Below are 17,907 nucleotides of genomic sequence, written 5' to 3'. Positions count from 1 at the left end.
AACCCAGACAGACTCCACCCAGAACTCACATGTGCACAGATGAAACTCACAGCAAGTCTATGTGTCCTCATACCGGGGGGAAAGACAGTCAGCTACACAAGCTGACATAGGGAGTAAGACATAAGACGTTTGGAGGCTGCACCTGTAAAGGGGGAAGGAGTAAAAGGGGGAAGGAGTAAAAGGTGGCTGCATGTACTGCAGATTAGGACTATAGGTGTCCAAACAGTCTTTAGGGAAGCAGAGAGACACAGACTTACTTGCAAACACAGATCAGCATGGGCACAAGCTGAACATGACTGATCACCCTGGGGGCCCAGCCAGACTGACCAGGAGCTGGGTTTATATGTGAGCACAGATCCAGGAGATTGGCTAGCAGGAAGTACCACACCCAGCCAGCTCAATTAACCCTCAACCACCTATAGCCGTGCTGCTAGGAGTACATAGTACAACAGATCCCAGCAGCACACGTAACAACAATGCATCAGCTCAAATGAGTGTATTCCTGCAGCCTAAAAGTTCCTGGCCAGCCAAAAAAGTGGCAGATTTGTGCACCCGTTGGTGCTATTTTCAATCGCACTGTGGCCGTAATATGGCCGACCAAAAATCTCTACACTCGTGTGAAAGAGCCCTGAGGGGCACTTGGGGAACAGTGACCACAATATAATCAACTTCCAGCTGTCATTCACTAAGAAGCCTTACCAGGGAGCGACAAACAAACTAAACTTCAGGGTGCATTCCCACGGACGTATATCGGCTCGGTTTGCACACCGAGCCGATACACGTCGCCCTCATGTGCAGGGGGGGAGGATGGAAGAGCCAGGAGCAGAAACTGAGCTCCCGCCCTCTCTCTGCCTCCTCTCCGCCCCTCTGCACTATTTGCAATGGGGGAGAGGTGGATTGGGGGCGGTGCTAATTCACCCACTTAGCCCCGCCCCTGCCCAGCCTCCTTTCATTGCAAATAGTGCAGAGGGACGGAGAGGAGGCAGAGAGGGGGCGGGAGCTCAGTTCCTGCTCCTGGCTCTTCTATCCTCCCCCCCTCCCCCCCTGCACATGAGGACGACGTATATCGGCTCGGCGTGAAAACCGAGCCGATATACGTTCGTGGGAATGCAGCCTTAGTAAAGCACAATTTGATCAGCTTAGATCTACTATCGGTAACATTAATTGGGACAACATCCTCAAAAATATCAGTACAGAGTACAAATGGGAGGAGTTTAAAAGGATCCTAATCACCTCATGGGAGCAGTTCATTCCCTTTAAAAATAAAAGAATCTCAACTAAAAGGAAACCAATGTGGCTCGACAAGACGGTACGAGGGGCAATAAACGAAAAGAAGAAAGCGTTCAAACTACTAAAGCAAGAAGGCAGCGAAGAAGCACTAAAATCATACAGGAAAAAAACTAAATATGCAAAGATACGATCAAAACTGCTAAAGAGGAGGCAGAAAGACGGATCGCCAAAGAGAGCAAAAACAACCCGGAACTAGTCTACAACTATAGGAACAGCAGAGGATTTGCACTGAGAGCGCTGGCCCTTTAACAAATAATGCAGGAGAAATCATTGAAGATGATGGAGGGAAGGCAAATCTATTAAATAGTTTCTTCTCAAGCGTATTCACAAACGAAAAGGAAATGTCACACGTGATGGAAGGGGATAAAATAAACCCCTCACAAAATATGTCATACCTAACGCAGGAGGAGGTGCGGAACAGGTTAAAGAAGATTAAAATCTATAAATCGCCAGGCCCAGACATAATACACCCAAGAGTTCTAAGGGAACTAAGTGATGTGATAGATAGACCGCTATTTCTTATATTTATGGACACTATTGAGACTGGGGTGGTACCACTGAATTGACGAATTGGCAATGTGGTTCCAATATACAAAAAGGGGTCAAGAAGTGAGCCTGGTAACTACAGGCCGGTAAGTCTCACTTCAATAATTGGAAAAATAATCAAGGGGTTTCTGAGAGACGCCATCCTGGAATACCTCAAGGAGAACAAGGGAATAACTCCTCACCACCATGGATTCATGAGGGGGCGATCATGTCAGATCAATCTGATCAGCTTCTACAATGAAGTAAGTTCTAGGCTGGACCTGGGAGAGTCTATAGATCTCGTATATCTGGAATACCTCAAAGAGAACAATGGTATAACTCCTCACCAGCATGGATTCATGAGGGGTCAATCATGTCAGACCAATCTGACCATTGTACCATGAAGTAAGCTCTAGGCTGGACCTGGGAGAGTCTATTGATCTCGTATATCTGGACTTCTCTAAAGCATTTGACACTGTAATAGGTTGATATATAAAACGACACAGCTTGGTGTAACATCTTACCGGCGCTGGATAGCAGCCATGGGTGTAGTAGCCATGCAGGACCGGAGAGTAGTCAGGCGGAAGCTGAAGGTTGTCAGCAGGTATCCACATTGCAGCACAAATGGATGAGGTGGAAAGCGTAATCAGATAGAAGACAGGAATCGTTATCAGGCAAGGTTCCTGATTCGAGTCGTGACACCTTTTTCAAGATGGCCTCTGGACGTCTCAGGGACTGGCTTACCGGGATACCCCCAGTGGAACTTCCCCTAGAACATTTTCTTCTGGCTTCGGCCCATATCCCTGCCACTGAACCAGGTACTGCAGTTTTCCTTTGTGTTTTCGGGAATCTAAGATATCTTGAACTATGTACTCATCGTGCCCCTGAACCTTCACAGGAGGGGGAGGCGGTTGCTCTCTCCCTGGGAAGGTATTCTCCAGGAATGGCTTCAGTAGGGATCTTTAAGTTACCCGGGATTTTTAGATGGAAAGTCGCCTGGCCGACCCTCGACGAGATTGGAAAAGGCCCCATAAATCATTGCCTGAGTTTGGGAGGGGCTACGTGGGCCTTCAGTTTCTTCATGGATAACCACACCTTATCTCCAACCCGGAAGGTAGGCGCTGCTTGGCAGTGTCGGTCTGCTGCTTTCTTATAGGCATCCTGGGCTCCTTGAAAGGTCTCTTTTAACTGCTTTTGAATATCTGTCAATGCTGCCAGTCTGTGATTGACCATCAGGACAGGAGTGTTTGCAGGAGGGTCAAGAAAGGAAACAGGGAACATTCCATGGTTGGCATAAAATGGGCTCTGGGTGGTAGAACCTTGCTGGGCATTGTTATACTCGGACTGGGCGAAAACGTGTGTATCTGGGTAAAGAACTGGCTCAGAGATAGAAAGCAGAGGGGGGTAATAAATGGTTCGTACTCTGGGCCCCCGTCACTAGTGGGGGCCACAGGGTTCAGTTTTAGGCCCCATTCTGGTCAATATATTTACCAACGACCTGCTAGAGGGGCTGCACAGCAAAATATCAATATTTACAGATGATACAAAATTATACAAGATAATCAATACAACGGAGGACAATGTGCGGCTACAAACGGACCGAGATAAGCCGGGGGCTTGGGTTGGGGGGGGGGGGAATGGTGAATGGAGGTCAATGTGGATAAATGTAAGGCTCTGCACATGGGCAGGAGAAACAGATGTCACCAATATACACTAAATGGGGTACTGCTGGGGAAAAGACCTGGGGGTACTAGTGGGCTGTAGACTAAACTGGAGCAATCAATGCCAGTCAGCTGCTGCAAAAGCTAATAGAGTCTTGTGGTGCAGTAAAAGAGGTATAGGGGCGAGGGATGAGAACATTATCCTCCCACTATATAAGGCACTTGTCAGGCCCCACATGGAATACTGCACACAGTTCTGGTCACCGGGGCTCAGGAAAGATGTTACAGTGCTGGAGGGGTACAAAGAAGGACAACTAAACTAATACATGGAATGAGGGACTGGAATACCCAGAGAGGCACCAAAACTGGGATTATTCACCCAGGAAAAGAGACGGCTAAGGGGCGACCAAATAACTCTGTATAAATACATGAGGGGACGATACAAGGATCTCTGCCATGATCTGCTTATACCCAGGACTGCGATGGTAACGAAAGGGCATCCGCTACGTCTAGAGGAAAGCAGGTTTCATCACCAACACAGAAGGGGGTTCTTTACTGTAAGAGCAGTGAGACTGTGGAACTCTCTGCCTGAGGACGTGGTGATGGCAGGATCCATAGGGGAGTGTAAGAGGGACTTGATGTCTTTCTATGATATTACAGGATATGGACATTAGGTGACCAGCGGGTTGGTGATCTGGGTCGTGGTGTCAGGTAGGTACTATCAGAGGTTAGGCCAGGGATTATTCTGACTGACATTATGGAATCAGGAAGGAATTTTTTCCCCCAAATGGCCAAATTGGCTTCTGCGTCATTTTTTTTGCCTTTCTCTGGATCAACAGGAAGGGTGCGTATGTGTGTGTGGGGGGGGAGGGGGGGTAGAGGCTGAACAGGATGGACATTTGTTATTTGTAGGCTTAGTCCCAAGCGAGGGGCACTCTGAGAGGCAAGTTTCTGGGCTCCCCAGATTCATCTCACAATTAATGGGTCCACGCGGTAGACCTTTATTACAAACAGAGCAGTGTGAGCAGGTCCTGTCGTGGATGGCAGAAAGTGCATCCAGCAATCTATCGACCACCCAGTCTTCTACGCCGTCCACTGCTGCAACTCTGAATCTTCTTGCTGCTCCTCCTTCCTCCCAGCCTCCTCACTCCATGAAAATGACACATTCTGATGAGCAGGCAGACTCCCAGGAACTGTTCTCGGGTCCCTGCCCTGATTAGGAAAAAATGGTTCCTCTCTCACCGGAGGAGTTTGTCGTGACCGATGCCCAATCTTAGGAAAGTTCCCGGGGTCCGGGTGATGAGGCTGGGACTTCTGGCAACTGTCTCAAGAGCTTTCAGTGGGTGAGGAGGACGATGACGATGAGACACAGTTGTCTGTCAGTGAGGTAGTAGTAAGGGCAGTAAGTCCGAGGGAGGAGCGCACAGAGGATTCGGAGGAAGAGCAGCAGGATGATGAGGTGACTGACCCCACCTGGTTTGCTAAGCCTACTGAGGACAGGGCTTCAGAGGGGGAGGCAAGGGCAGCAGCAGGGCAGGTTGGAAGAGGCAGTGCGGTGGCCAGGGGTAGAGGCAGGGCCAGAGCGAAGAATCCCCCAACTGTTTCCCAAAGCACCCCCTCGCGGCAAGCCTCCGTGCAGAGGGCTAGGTGTTCAAAGGTGTGGATGTTTATCAGTGAGAGCACAGACGACCGACGAACAATGGTGTGCAACCTTTGTCGCACCAAGATCAGCCGGGGAGCCACCACTACCAGCCTCACCACCACCAGCATGCGCAGACATATGATGGCCAAGCACCCCACAAGGTGGGACGAAGGCCGTTCACCGCCTCCGGGTCACACCACTGCCTCTTCCCCTGTGCCCCAACCTGCCACACAGATCCAATCCCCCTCCCAGGACACAGGCACGAGCGCCTCCCGGCCTGCACCCACACCCTCACCTCCACTGTCCTCGGCCCCATCCAGCAATGTCTCTCAGTGCAGCGTTCAGCTGTCGCTAGCACAAGTGTTGGAGCGAAAGTGCAAATACGCCGCCACGCACCCGCACGCTCAAGCTTTAAATGTGCACATTGCCAAACTGATCAGCCTGGAGATGCTGCCGTACAGGCTTGTGGAAACGGAGGCTTTCAAAAACATGATGGCGGCGGCGGTCCCACGCTACTTGGTTCCCAGTCGCCACTACTTTTCCCGATGTGCCGTCCCAGCCCTGCACGACCACGTCTCCCGCAACATTGTATGCGCCCTCACCAACGCGGTTACTGCCAAGGTCCACTTAACCACGGACACGTGGACAAGCACAGGCGGGCAGGGCCACTATATCTCCCTGACGGCACACTGGGTGAATTTGGTGGAGGCTGGGACCAAGTCAGAGCCTGGGACCGCTCACGTCCTACCCACCCCCAGAAGTGCGGGCCCCAGCTCGGTGGTGGTATCTGCGGCGGTCTATGCCACCTCCTCTACACCCTCCCCTCCTCCTCCTCCTACGCAACCTCTACCTCTCCATTAAGAAATGTGAGCAGCACGTCGCCAGCAGTCGGTATCGCGCGGCGGGGCAGCACAGCGGTGGGCAAGCGTCAACAGGCCGTGCTGAAACTACTCAGCTTAGGAGAGAAGAGGCACACGGCCCACGAACTGTTGCATGGTCTGACAGAGCAGACTGACCTCTGGCTTTCGCCGCTGAGCCTCCAACCGGGCATGGTCATGTGTGACAACGGCAGTAACCTGGTGGCGGCTCTGCAGCTCGGCAGCCTCACGCACATGCCATGCCTGGCCCACGTCTTCAATCTGGTGGTTCAGCGGTTTCTGAAAAACTACCCGCACTTGTCTGACCTGCTCGGCAAGGTGTGCTGCGTCTGCGCACATTTCCGCAAGTCCAACACGGACGCTGCCACCCTGAGGACCCTGCAACATCGGTTTAATCTGCCAGAGCACCGACTGCTGTGCGACGTGCCCACACGGTGGAACTCTACGCTCCACATGTTGGCCAGGCTCTATGAGCAGCGTAGAGCTATAGTGGAATACCAACTCCAACATGGGCGGCGTAGTGGTAGTCAGACTCCTCAATTCTTTACAGAAGAGTGGGCCTGGTTGGCAGATATCTGCCAGGTCCTCGGAAACTTTGAGGAGTATGCCCAGATGGTGATCGGTGATGCTGCAATCATTAGCGTTACCATCCCGCTGCTATCCCTCCTGAGAAGTTCGCTGCAAAGCATAAAGGCCGACGCTTTGCGGTTGAAACAGGAGACGGGGGATGACAGTATGTCGCTTGATAGCCAGACCACCCTCATGTCTATATCTCAGCGCGTTTTGGAGGAGGGGGAGGAGGAGGGGGAGGAGCAGGAGGAGGGGGAAGAGACAGCTGGGCACACTGCAGAGGGTACCCATGCTGCTTGCCTCTCATCTGTTTAGCGTGTATGGGCTATGGAGAAGGAGGAGGAGGATCCTGAAAGTGATCTTCCTAGTGCGGATAGCCATGTGTTGCGTACAGGTACCCTGGCACACATGGCTGACTTCATGTTAGGCTGCCTTTCTCGTGACCCTCGCGTTAGACGCATTCTGGCCAACACGGATTACTGGGTGTACACCCTTCTCGACCCACGGTATAAGGAGAACCTTTCCACTCTTATTCCCGAAGAGGAAAGGGGTTCGAGAGTGATGCAATACCACAGGGTCCTGGTGGAAAAAGTGATACTAAATTTCCCATCTGACAGCGCTAGTGGCAGAAGGCACAGTTCCGAGGGTCAAGTAGCAGGGGAGGCACGGAGATCAGGCAGCATGTTTAGCGCAGGCAGGGGAACATTCTCCAAGGCCTTTGCCAGCTTTATGGCTCCCCAGCAAGACTGTGTCACCACTCCCCAGTCAACGTAGCACTGAGGGAGCATGGTGAGGAAGTACGTGGGCCGATCATACGACCGTCCTCCATGATGCTTCTGCTCCATACAACTATTGGGTGTCAAAGCTGGACACGTGGCACGAACTTGCACTGTACGCCCTGGAGGTGCTGGCCTGCCCTGCCACTAGCGTCTTGTCAGAGAGGGTGTTTAGTGCAGCAGGGGGAATCATCACGGATAAGCGTACCCGCCTGTCAACTGCCAGTGCCGGCATGCTTACACTCATAAAGAGGAACAAAGCCTGGATTTCCCCAGACTTCTCTTCTCCACCGGTGGACAGCAGCGGAACCAAATGATTCTTTTCTCTGCAACCGGATAAATAAGCATTCTCTATCACCGGAGAAAAAGGGGGAATTAGCTTTGTCAATCACTTCCTGATATTAGTCCTCCTCCTCCTCCTCCTCCTCCTCCTCCTGAAACAACATGTCATCACGCTGAACTGCCAATCTTTCTGCGACCCAAAAGGCTCTGCTTACAATTTTTTTACAATTTTTCAAAGTTTCAAAATTATTGATACTTTAACAGAAACCAATTTTTTTCCACAGGGCTGCCTACAGGCTCTGTTACAAACTAAGCAACAGTTGTATCTTTAAAAATATTTCTGGGTTTCACCTGCGCTCGCAGTTGAGCAATTTTTCAGGGGTACACTTGTACTCTTGGTACACTAATTTCTCTGGCCCTCGCCTATACTGTTATCTAACTAATTTTTCCGGCCTTCACCTACACACAATGTACACCAATGTTTCAGGGGTTTGCCTATACTCTTGCTACAGAAATGTTACAGGGGTCTGCCTATACTGTTACTACAGAAATGTTACTGGGGTCTGCCTATACTTCTGCTACAGAAATGTTACTGGGGTCTGCCTATACCTTTGCTACAGAAATGTTACTGAGGTCTGCCTATACCTTTGCTACAGAAATGCTACTGGGGTCTGCCTATACTTGTGCTACAGAAATGTTACAGTGGTCTGCCTCTACTTTTACTATAGAAATGTTACTGGGGTCTGCCTATACTTGTGCTACAGAAATGTTACAGGGGTCCGCCTCTACTTTTACTATAAAAATGTTACTGGGGTCTGCCGCTACTTTTACTACAGGAATGTTACTGGGGTCTGCCTATACTGCTGCTACAGGAATGTTACTGGGGTCTGCCTATACTTTTGCTACAGAAATGTTACTGGGGTCTGCCTATACTTCTGCTACAGAAATGTTACAGGGGTCTGCCTATACTTTTGCTACAGAAATGTTACTGGGGTCTGCCTATACCTTTGCTATAGAAATGTTACTGGGGTCCGCCTATACTGCTGCTACAGAAATGTTACAGGGGTCTATTTATACCTTTGCTACAGGAATGTTACAGCGGTCTGTCTATACTATGGGTGCACTAAGTCTTCCCATTGCGGTGTTTTACGTATCTGGCACAAATACACTGACTGACTAGGGCAGAAATGTGGGCCGAGGTCCTTGCCGGGGTGAAACTCTCCCATGTTTGGGCACTCTGATTTCTTCTTGTGTAATACCATCTTTGTGCACCGACAGCATAGGCGAGCCCAAGGAACTCAAAGACTTCCCATTGCGGTGTTGAGCTATCTAACACCTACACAGAATGAATTGTGTGGGGACACATGGATTTCCCATTGCTATGTAAGTCACGGCACCTTGGGTCACACAAAGTGGAGGCTGGGACCGAGCCTGACCCTAGGCCCGCTAACGTGCTTCCCACACAGACTACAGCGGGTCCTGGTCATGGTGTCTTGGCCTTGTAAGGCCACCTCCTCCTCCATCTTTGGGTCAGGGGATCAGCACTGGGCATCATGTATTTTCTCTCGTGTTATCACAGTTATCTGAGACACTGGTTTGGGCCAAACAAGAGGAGCGATACAGCGCTAATGAGACGTTCACAGCTGTACTAGCATCAGAGTCAGCTCTATGCCCGTGATTGCTGAGGGTGTGTGCAGAGGCCTATGTCCTCGGCGCAGTGATAGTATGCCATGTTTGGGCACTGTAGGTTTTCTCTTCTTCTTTAGGTTTAATACTGTCTTTGGGTTCCTTCGGCTCGTCTATGCTGTGGGTGCACAAAGACTTCCCATAGCGGTGATTTACCTGTCTGGCACAAATACACTGACTGACTTGGGTAGAAATGTGAGCCGAGGTCCTTGGCGGGCTGAAACTCTGCCATGTTTGGGCGCTCTGATTTCCTCATGTGTAATACCGTCTTTGTGCACCAACCGATCCTGACCCTGGGCCCGCTCACGTGCTTCCCACACAGAGTATTGCTGCATTGTGGAGATGTGTAGAAGTGCTGGCACCTGAGTCCCCTTTATGCCCACATTTGCGGCTTCTGACAATTTTGCGACGGAGGTGGCACGGGATTGGAATGATGATCGTATGTCAATTTATCATCAATTCTCTACAGCATTATGGGCTGTCGCCCCTCCCCCCCCCCTTCAAAGAGGGTCGCTCCCTCTCGCTGCCAACCCTCTGCAGTGTGTGCCTGCGGTTCCTCCTCATGGCAGACGCACTTATAAATAGACATGAGGGTGGTGTGGCTATGAGGCCAGCATGTGGCATGGTTGGCAGCTGAAGGCTGCGCAGGGACACTTTGGTGTGCGCTGTGGACACTGGGTCGTGTGGGGGGTTGGGCAGCATGTAACCCAGGAGAAGAGGCAGCGGTGTGTCCTGCAGTCAGTGATTGTGCTTGGTTGCAGGTAGTGTGGTGCTTAGCTAAGGTGTGCCTTGCTGATGAGGGTTTGTCCGAAGTAAAAATTGTTGGGGGGGGGCAGGCTCTTGCCCCATTTTGGCTTAATAGTGGAACCTGAGAGCCTCAGATGCAGCCATGCATGCTGCCCCTGCCCTGCCCTATCCGTTTCTGTGGTGTTTCCATGACATTCGGATGTTTTCTGGTGTTTGACAAGTCATCAGCTATCCCGAGCATCGTTCCCATACATAAATGCTCGAGTCACCCATTGACTTCAATGGGGTTCGTTACTCGAAACGAGATCTCGAGTATTACAGAAAGTTCGACTCGAGCAACGAGCACCCGAGCATTTTGGTGCTCGCTCATCTCTAGTTAGGACCCATCTGACAGCTCGGTCACCCGGACGTTGGTAGATGGGCCACTATGGCTTGATCACATTGTATACCCAGAACCTGCATTATGTAATGTGGGCAGAGCATGGATTTGGGGTATGTAGACCTCTGATAGTAAATGCATTATAAGTGCCGTTACCACTCTTTGGTTTCTGTTTCAGTGTTATTATAGTGATCCGGTGGCTTCACTACTATCATAATGATCTGTTGAGTCCGGTGTTTTATAATATCCGGTGACTTCAGTGTTATTATAGTGATCTGGTGGCTTCAGTGTTATTCTAGTGATCCGGTGGCTTCAGTGTTAATATAGTGATCTGGTGGCTTCAGTGTTATTATAGTGATCCGGTGGCTTTAGTGTTATTATAGTGATCCGGTGGCTTCAGTGTTATTATAGTGATCCGGTGGCTTCAGTGTTATTATAGTGATCCGGTGGCTTCAGTGTTATTATAGTGGTCTAGTGGCTTCAGTGTTATTATAGTGATCCGGTGGCTTCAGTGTTATTATAGTGATCCAGTGGCTTTAGTGTTATTATAGTGATCCGGTGGCTTTAGTGTTATTATAGTGATCCGGTGGCTTCAGTGTTATTATAGTGATCCGGTGGCTTTAGTGTTATTATAGTGATCCGGTGGCTTCAGTGTTATTATAGTGATCCGGTGGCTTCAGTGTTATTATAGTGATCTGGTGGCTTCAGTGTTATTATAGTGATCCGGTGGCTTTAGTGTTATTATAGTGATCCGGTGGCTTCAGTGTTATTATAGTGGTCTGGTGGCTTCAGTGTTATTATAGTGATCCGGTGGCTTCAGTGTTATTATAGTGATCCGGTGGCTTCAGTGTTATTATAGTGATCCGGTGGCTTCAGTGTTATTATAGTGATCCGGTGGCTTCAGTGTTATTATTGGGGTCTAGTGGCTTCAGTGTTATTATAGTGATCCGGTAGCTTCAGTGTTATTATAGTGATCCAGTGGCTTTAGTGGTATTATAGTGATCCGGTGGCTTTAGTGTTATTATAGTGATCTGGTGGCTTCAGTGTTATTATAGTGATCCAGTGGCTTTAGTGTTATTATAGTGATCCGGTGGCTTTAGTGTTATTATAGTGATCCAGTGGCTTTAGTGTTATTATAGTGATTCGGTTGCTTTAGTGTTATTATAATGATCTGGTGGCTTCAGTGTTATTATAGTGATCTGTTGAGTCCGGTGTTTTATAGTATCCGGTGACTTCAGTGTTATTATAGTGATCCGGTGGCTTCACTACTATCATAATGATCTGTTGAGTCCGGTGTTTTATAGTATCCGGTGACTTCAGTGTTATTATAGTGATCTGGTGGCTTCAGTGTTATTATAGTGATCCGGTAGCTTCAGTGTTAATATAGTGATCTGGTGGCTTCAGTGTTATTATAGTGGTCTGGTGGCTTCAGTGTTATTATAGTGATCTGGTGGCTTCAGTGTTATTATAGTGATCCGGTGGCTTTAGTGTTATTATAGTGATCCGGTGGCTTTAGTGTTATTATAGTGATCCGGTGGCTTCAGTGTTATTATAGTGGTCTGGTGGCTTCAGTGTTATTATAGTGATCCGGTGGCTTCAGTGTTATTATAGTGATCCGGTGACTTCAGTGTTATTATAGTGGTCTAGTGGCTTCAGTGTTATTATAGTGATCCGGTGGCTTCAGTGTTATTATAGTGATCCAGTGGCTTTAGTGTTATTATAGTGATCCGGTGGCTTTAGTGTTATTATAGTGATCCGGTGGCTTCAGTGTTATTACAGTGATCCAGTGGCTTTAGTGTTATTATAGTGATCCGGTGGCTTTAGTGTTATTATAGTGATCCAGTGGTTTTAGTGTTATTATAGTGATTCGGTGGCTTTAGTGTTATTATAGTGATCTGGTGGCTTCAGTGTTATTATAGTGATCTGGTGGCTTCAGTGTTATTATAGTGATCCGGTGGCTTCACTACTATCATAATGATTTGTTGACTCCAGTGTTTTATAGTATACGGTGACTTCAGTGTTATTATAGTGATCCGGTGGCTTCACTACTATCATAATGATCTGTTGAGTCCGGTGTTTTATAGTATCCGGTGACTTCAGTGTTATTATAATGATCTGGTGGCTTCAGTGTTATTATAGTGATCTGGTGGCTTTAGTGTTAATATAGTGATCTGGTGGCTTCAGTGTTATTATAGTGATCCAGTGGCTTCAGTGTTATTATAGTGATCCGGTGGCTTCAGTGTTATTATAGTGATCCGGTGGCTTCAGTGTTATTATAGTGATCCGGTGGCTTCAGTGTTATTATAGTGATCTGGTGGCTTCAGTGTTATTATAGTGATCCGGTGGCTTCAGTGTTATTATAGTGATCCGGTGGCTTCAGTGTTATTATAGTGGTCTAGTGGCTTCAGTGTTATTATAGTGGTCTGGTGGCTTCAGTGTTATTATAGTGATCTGGTGGCTTCAGTGTTATTATAGTGATCCGGTGGCTTTAGTGTTATTATAGTGATCCGGTGGCTTCAGTGTTATTATAGTGGTCTGGTGGCTTCAGTGTTATTATAGTGATCCGGTGGTTTCAGTGTTATTATAGTGATCCGGTGGCTTCAGTATTATTATAGTGATCCGGTGGCTTCAGTGTTATTATAGTGATCTGGTGGCTTCAGTGTTATTATAGTGATCCGGTGGCTTCAGTGTTATTATAGCGATCTGGTGGCTTCAGTGTTATTATAGTGATCCGGTGGCTTCAGTGTTATTATAGTGGTCTAGTGGCTTCAGTGTTATTATAGTGATCTGGTGGCTTCAGTGTTATTATAGTGATCCGGTGGCTTCAGTGTTATTATAGTGATCCAGTGGCTTTAGTGTTATTATAGTGATTCGGTGGCTTTAGTGTTATTATAGTGATCTGGTGGCTTCAGTGTTATTATAGTGATCCGGTGGCTTCAGTGTTATTATAGTGATCCAGTGGCTTTAGTGTTATTATAGTGATTCGGTGGCTTTAGTTTTATTATAGTGATCTGGTGGCTTCAGTGTTGTCGGACTGATCTGATGACAACAGTGTTATTATAGTGATCCGGTGGCTTCAGTGTTATTATAGTGATCTGGTGGCTTCAGTGTTATTATAGTGATCCGGTGGCTTCACTACTATCATAATGATCTGTTAAGTCCGGTGTTTTATAGTATCCGGTGACTTCAGTGTTATTATAGTGATCTGGTGGCTTCAGTGTTATTATAGTGATCCGGTAGCTTCAGTGTTAATATAGTGATCTGGTGGCTTCAGTGTTATTATAGTGGTCTGGTGGCTTCAGTGTTATTATAGTGATCTGGTGGCTTCAGTGTTATTATAGTGATCCGGTGGCTTTAGTGTTATTATAGTGATCCGGTGGCTTTAGTGTTATTATAGTGATCCGGTGGCTTCAGTGTTATTATAGTGGTCTGGTGGCTTCAGTGTTATTATAGTGATCCGGTGGCTTCAGTGTTATTATAGTGATCCGGTGACTTCAGTGTTATTATAGTGGTCTAGTGGCTTCAGTGTTATTATAGTGATCCGGTGGCTTCAGTGTTATTATAGTGATCCAGTGGCTTTAGTGTTATTATAGTGATCCGGTGGCTTTAGTGTTATTATAGTGATCCGGTGGCTTCAGTGTTATTACAGTGATCCAGTGGCTTTAGTGTTATTATAGTGATCCGGTGGCTTTAGTGTTATTATAGTGATCCAGTGGTTTTAGTGTTATTATAGTGATTCGGTGGCTTTAGTGTTATTATAGTGATCTGGTGGCTTCAGTGTTATTATAGTGATCTGGTGGCTTCAGTGTTATTATAGTGATCCGGTGGCTTCACTACTATCATAATGATTTGTTGACTCCAGTGTTTTATAGTATACGGTGACTTCAGTGTTATTATAGTGATCCGGTGGCTTCACTACTATCATAATGATCTGTTGAGTCCGGTGTTTTATAGTATTCGGTGACTTCAGTGTTATTATAATGATCTGGTGGCTTCAGTGTTATTATAGTGATCTGGTGGCTTTAGTGTTAATATAGTGATCTGGTGGCTTCAGTGTTATTATAGTGATCCAGTGGCTTCAGTGTTATAGTGATCCGGTGGCTTCAGTGTTATTATAGTGATCCGGTGGCTTCAGTGTTATTATAGTGATCCGGTGGCTTCAGTGTTATTATAGTGATCTGGTGGCTTCAGTGTTATTATAGTGATCCGGTGGCTTCAGTGTTATTATAGTGATCCGGTGGCTTCAGTGTTATTATAGTGGTCTAGTGGCTTCAGTGTTATTATAGTGGTCTGGTGGCTTCAGTGTTATTATAGTGATCTGGTGGCTTCAGTGTTATTATAGTGATCCGGTGGCTTTAGTGTTATTATAGTGATCCGGTGGCTTCAGTGTTATTATAGTGGTCTGGTGGCTTCAGTGTTATTATAGTGATCCGGTGGTTTCAGTGTTATTATAGTGATCCGGTGGCTTCAGTATTATTATAGTGATCCGGTGGCTTCAGTGTTATTATAGTGATCTGGTGGCTTCAGTGTTATTATAGTGATCCGGTGGCTTCAGTGTTATTATAGCGATCTGGTGGCTTCAGTGTTATTATAGTGATCCGGTGGCTTCAGTGTTATTATAGTGGTCTAGTGGCTTCAGTGTTATTATAGTGATCTGGTGGCTTCAGTGTTATTATAGTGATCCGGTGGCTTCAGTGTTATTATAGTGATCCAGTGGCTTTAGTGTTATTATAGTGATTCGGTGGCTTTAGTGTTATTATAGTGATCTGGTGGCTTCAGTGTTATTATAGTGATCCGGTGGCTTCAGTGTTATTATAGTGATCCAGTGGCTTTAGTGTTATTATAGTGATTCGGTGGCTTTAGTTTTATTATAGTGATCTGGTGGCTTCAGTGTTGTCGGACTGATCTGATGACAACAGTGTTATTATAGTGATCCGGTGGCTTCAGTGTTATTATAGTGATCTGGTGGCTTCAGTGTTATTATAGTGATCCGGTGGCTTCACTACTATCATAGTGATCTGTTGACTCCAGTGTTTTATAGTATACGGTGACTTCAGTGTTATTATAGTGATCCGGTGGCTTCAGTGTTATTATAGTGATCCGGTGGCTTTAGTGTTATTATAGTGATTCGGTGGCTTTAGTGTTATTATAGTGATCTGGTGGCTTCAGTGTTATTATAGTGATCCGGTGGCTTCAGTGTTATTATAGTGATCTGGTGGCTTCAGTGTTATTATAGTGATCCGGTGGCTTTAGTGTTATTATAGTGATCCGGTGGCTTTAGTGTTATTATAGTGATCCGGTGGCTTCAGTGTTATTATAGTGGTCTGGTGGCTTCAGTGTTATTATAGTGATCCGGTGGCTTCAGTGTTATTATAGTGATCCGGTGGCTTCAGTGTTATTATAGTGGTCTAGTGGCTTCAGTGTTATTATAGTGATCCGGTGGCTTCAGTGTTATTATAGTGATCCAATGGCTTTAGTGTTATTATAGTGATCCGGTGGCTTTAGTGTTATTATAGTGATCCGGTGGCTTCAGTGTTATTACAGTGATCCAGTGGCTTTAGTGTTATTATAGTGATCCGGTGGCTTTAGTGTTATTATAGTGATCCAGTGGTTTTAGTGTTATTATAGTGATTCGGTGGCTTTAGTGTTATTATAGTGATCTGGTGGCTTCAGTGTTATTATAGTGATCTGGTGGCTTCAGTGTTATTATAGTGATCCGGTGGCTTCACTACTATCATAATGATCTGTTGACTCCAGTGTTTTATAGTATACGGTGACTTCAGTGTTATTATAGTAATCCGGTGGCTTCAGTGTTATTATAGTGATCCAGTGGCTTTAGTGTTATTATAGTGATTCGGTGGCTTTAGTGTTATTATAGTGATCTGGTGGCTTCAGGGTTGTCGGACTGATCTGATGACTACAGTGTATTATAGTGATCCGGTGGCTTCAGTGTTATTATAGTGATCCGGTGGCTTTAGTGTTATTATAGTGATCTTTTGGCTTCAGTGTTATTATAGTGATCTGGTGGCTTCAGTGTTATTATAGTGATCCGGTGGCTTCACTACTATCATAATGATCTGTTGACTCCAGTGTTTTATAGTATACGGTGACTTCAGTGTTATTATAGTGATCCGGTGGCTTCAGTGTTATTATAGTGATCCAGTGGCTTTAGTGTTATTATAGTGATTCGGTGGCTTTAGTGTTATTATAGTGATCTGGTGGCTTCAGTGTTGTCGGACTGATCTGATGACTACAGTGTTATTATAGTGATCCGGTGGCTTCAGTGTTATTATAGTGATCCGGTGGCTTTAGTGTTATTATAGTGATCTGGTGGCTTCAGTGTTATTATAGTGATCCGGTGGCTTCAGTGTTATTATAGTGATCCGGTGGCTTCAGTATTATTAAAGTGATCTGGTGGCTTCAGTGTTATTATAGTGATCCGGTGGCTTCAGTGTTATTATAGTGATCCGGTGGCTTCAGTATTATTATAGTGATCTGGTGGCTTCAGTGTTATTATAGTGGTCTGGTGGCTTCAGTGTTATTATAGTGATCTGGTGGCTTCAGTGTTATTATAGTGATCCGGTGGCTTTAGTGTTATTATAGTGATCCGGTGGCTTTAGTGTTATTATAGTGATCCGGTGGCTTCAGTGTTATTATAGTGGTCTGGTGGCTTCAGTGTTATTATAGTGATCCGGTGGCTTCAGTGTTATTATAGTGATCCGGTGGCTTCAGTGTTATTATAGTGGTCTAGTGGCTTCAGTGTTATTATAGTGATCCGGTGGCTTCAGTGTTATTATAGTGATCCAGTGGCTTTAGTGTTATTATAGTGATCCGGTGGCTTTAGTGTTATTATAGTGATCCGGTGGCTTCAGTGTTATTACAGTGATCCAGTGGCTTTAGTGTTATTATAGTGATCCGGTGGCTTTAGTGTTATTATAGTGATCCAGTGGTTTTAGTGTTATTATAGTGATCTGGTGGCTTCAGTGTTATTATAGTGATCTGGTGGCTTCAGTGTTATTATAGTGATCTGGTGGCTTCAGTGTTATTATAGTGATCTGGTGGCTTCAGTGTTATTATAGTGATCCGGTGGCTTCACTGTTATTATAGTGATCCGGTGGCTTCACTACTATCATAATGATCCGGTGGCTTCAGTGTTATTATAGTGATCCGGTGGCTTCAGTATTATTATAGTGATCCGGTGGCTTCAGTGTTATTATAGTGATCTGGTGGCTTCAGTGTTATTATAGTGATCCAGTGGCTTAAGTGTTATTATAGTGATCTGGTGGCTTCAGTGATAATATAGTGATCTGGTGGCTTCAGTGTTATTATAGTGATCCGGTGGCTTCAGTGTTATTATAGTGATCCGGTGGCTTCAGTATTATTATAGTGATCTGGTGGCTTCAGTGTTATTATAGTGATCCGGTGGCTTCAGTGTTATTATAGTGAACCGGTGGCTTCAGTGTTATTATAG

This window comes from Eleutherodactylus coqui, chromosome 2 (genome assembly GCF_035609145.1).
Source record: "Eleutherodactylus coqui strain aEleCoq1 chromosome 2, aEleCoq1.hap1, whole genome shotgun sequence".
Lineage (NCBI taxonomy): Eukaryota > Metazoa > Chordata > Amphibia > Anura > Eleutherodactylidae > Eleutherodactylus > Eleutherodactylus coqui.
The sequence above is the reverse complement of the archived record's forward strand: the minus strand, read 5'-3'. Positions refer to the sequence as shown.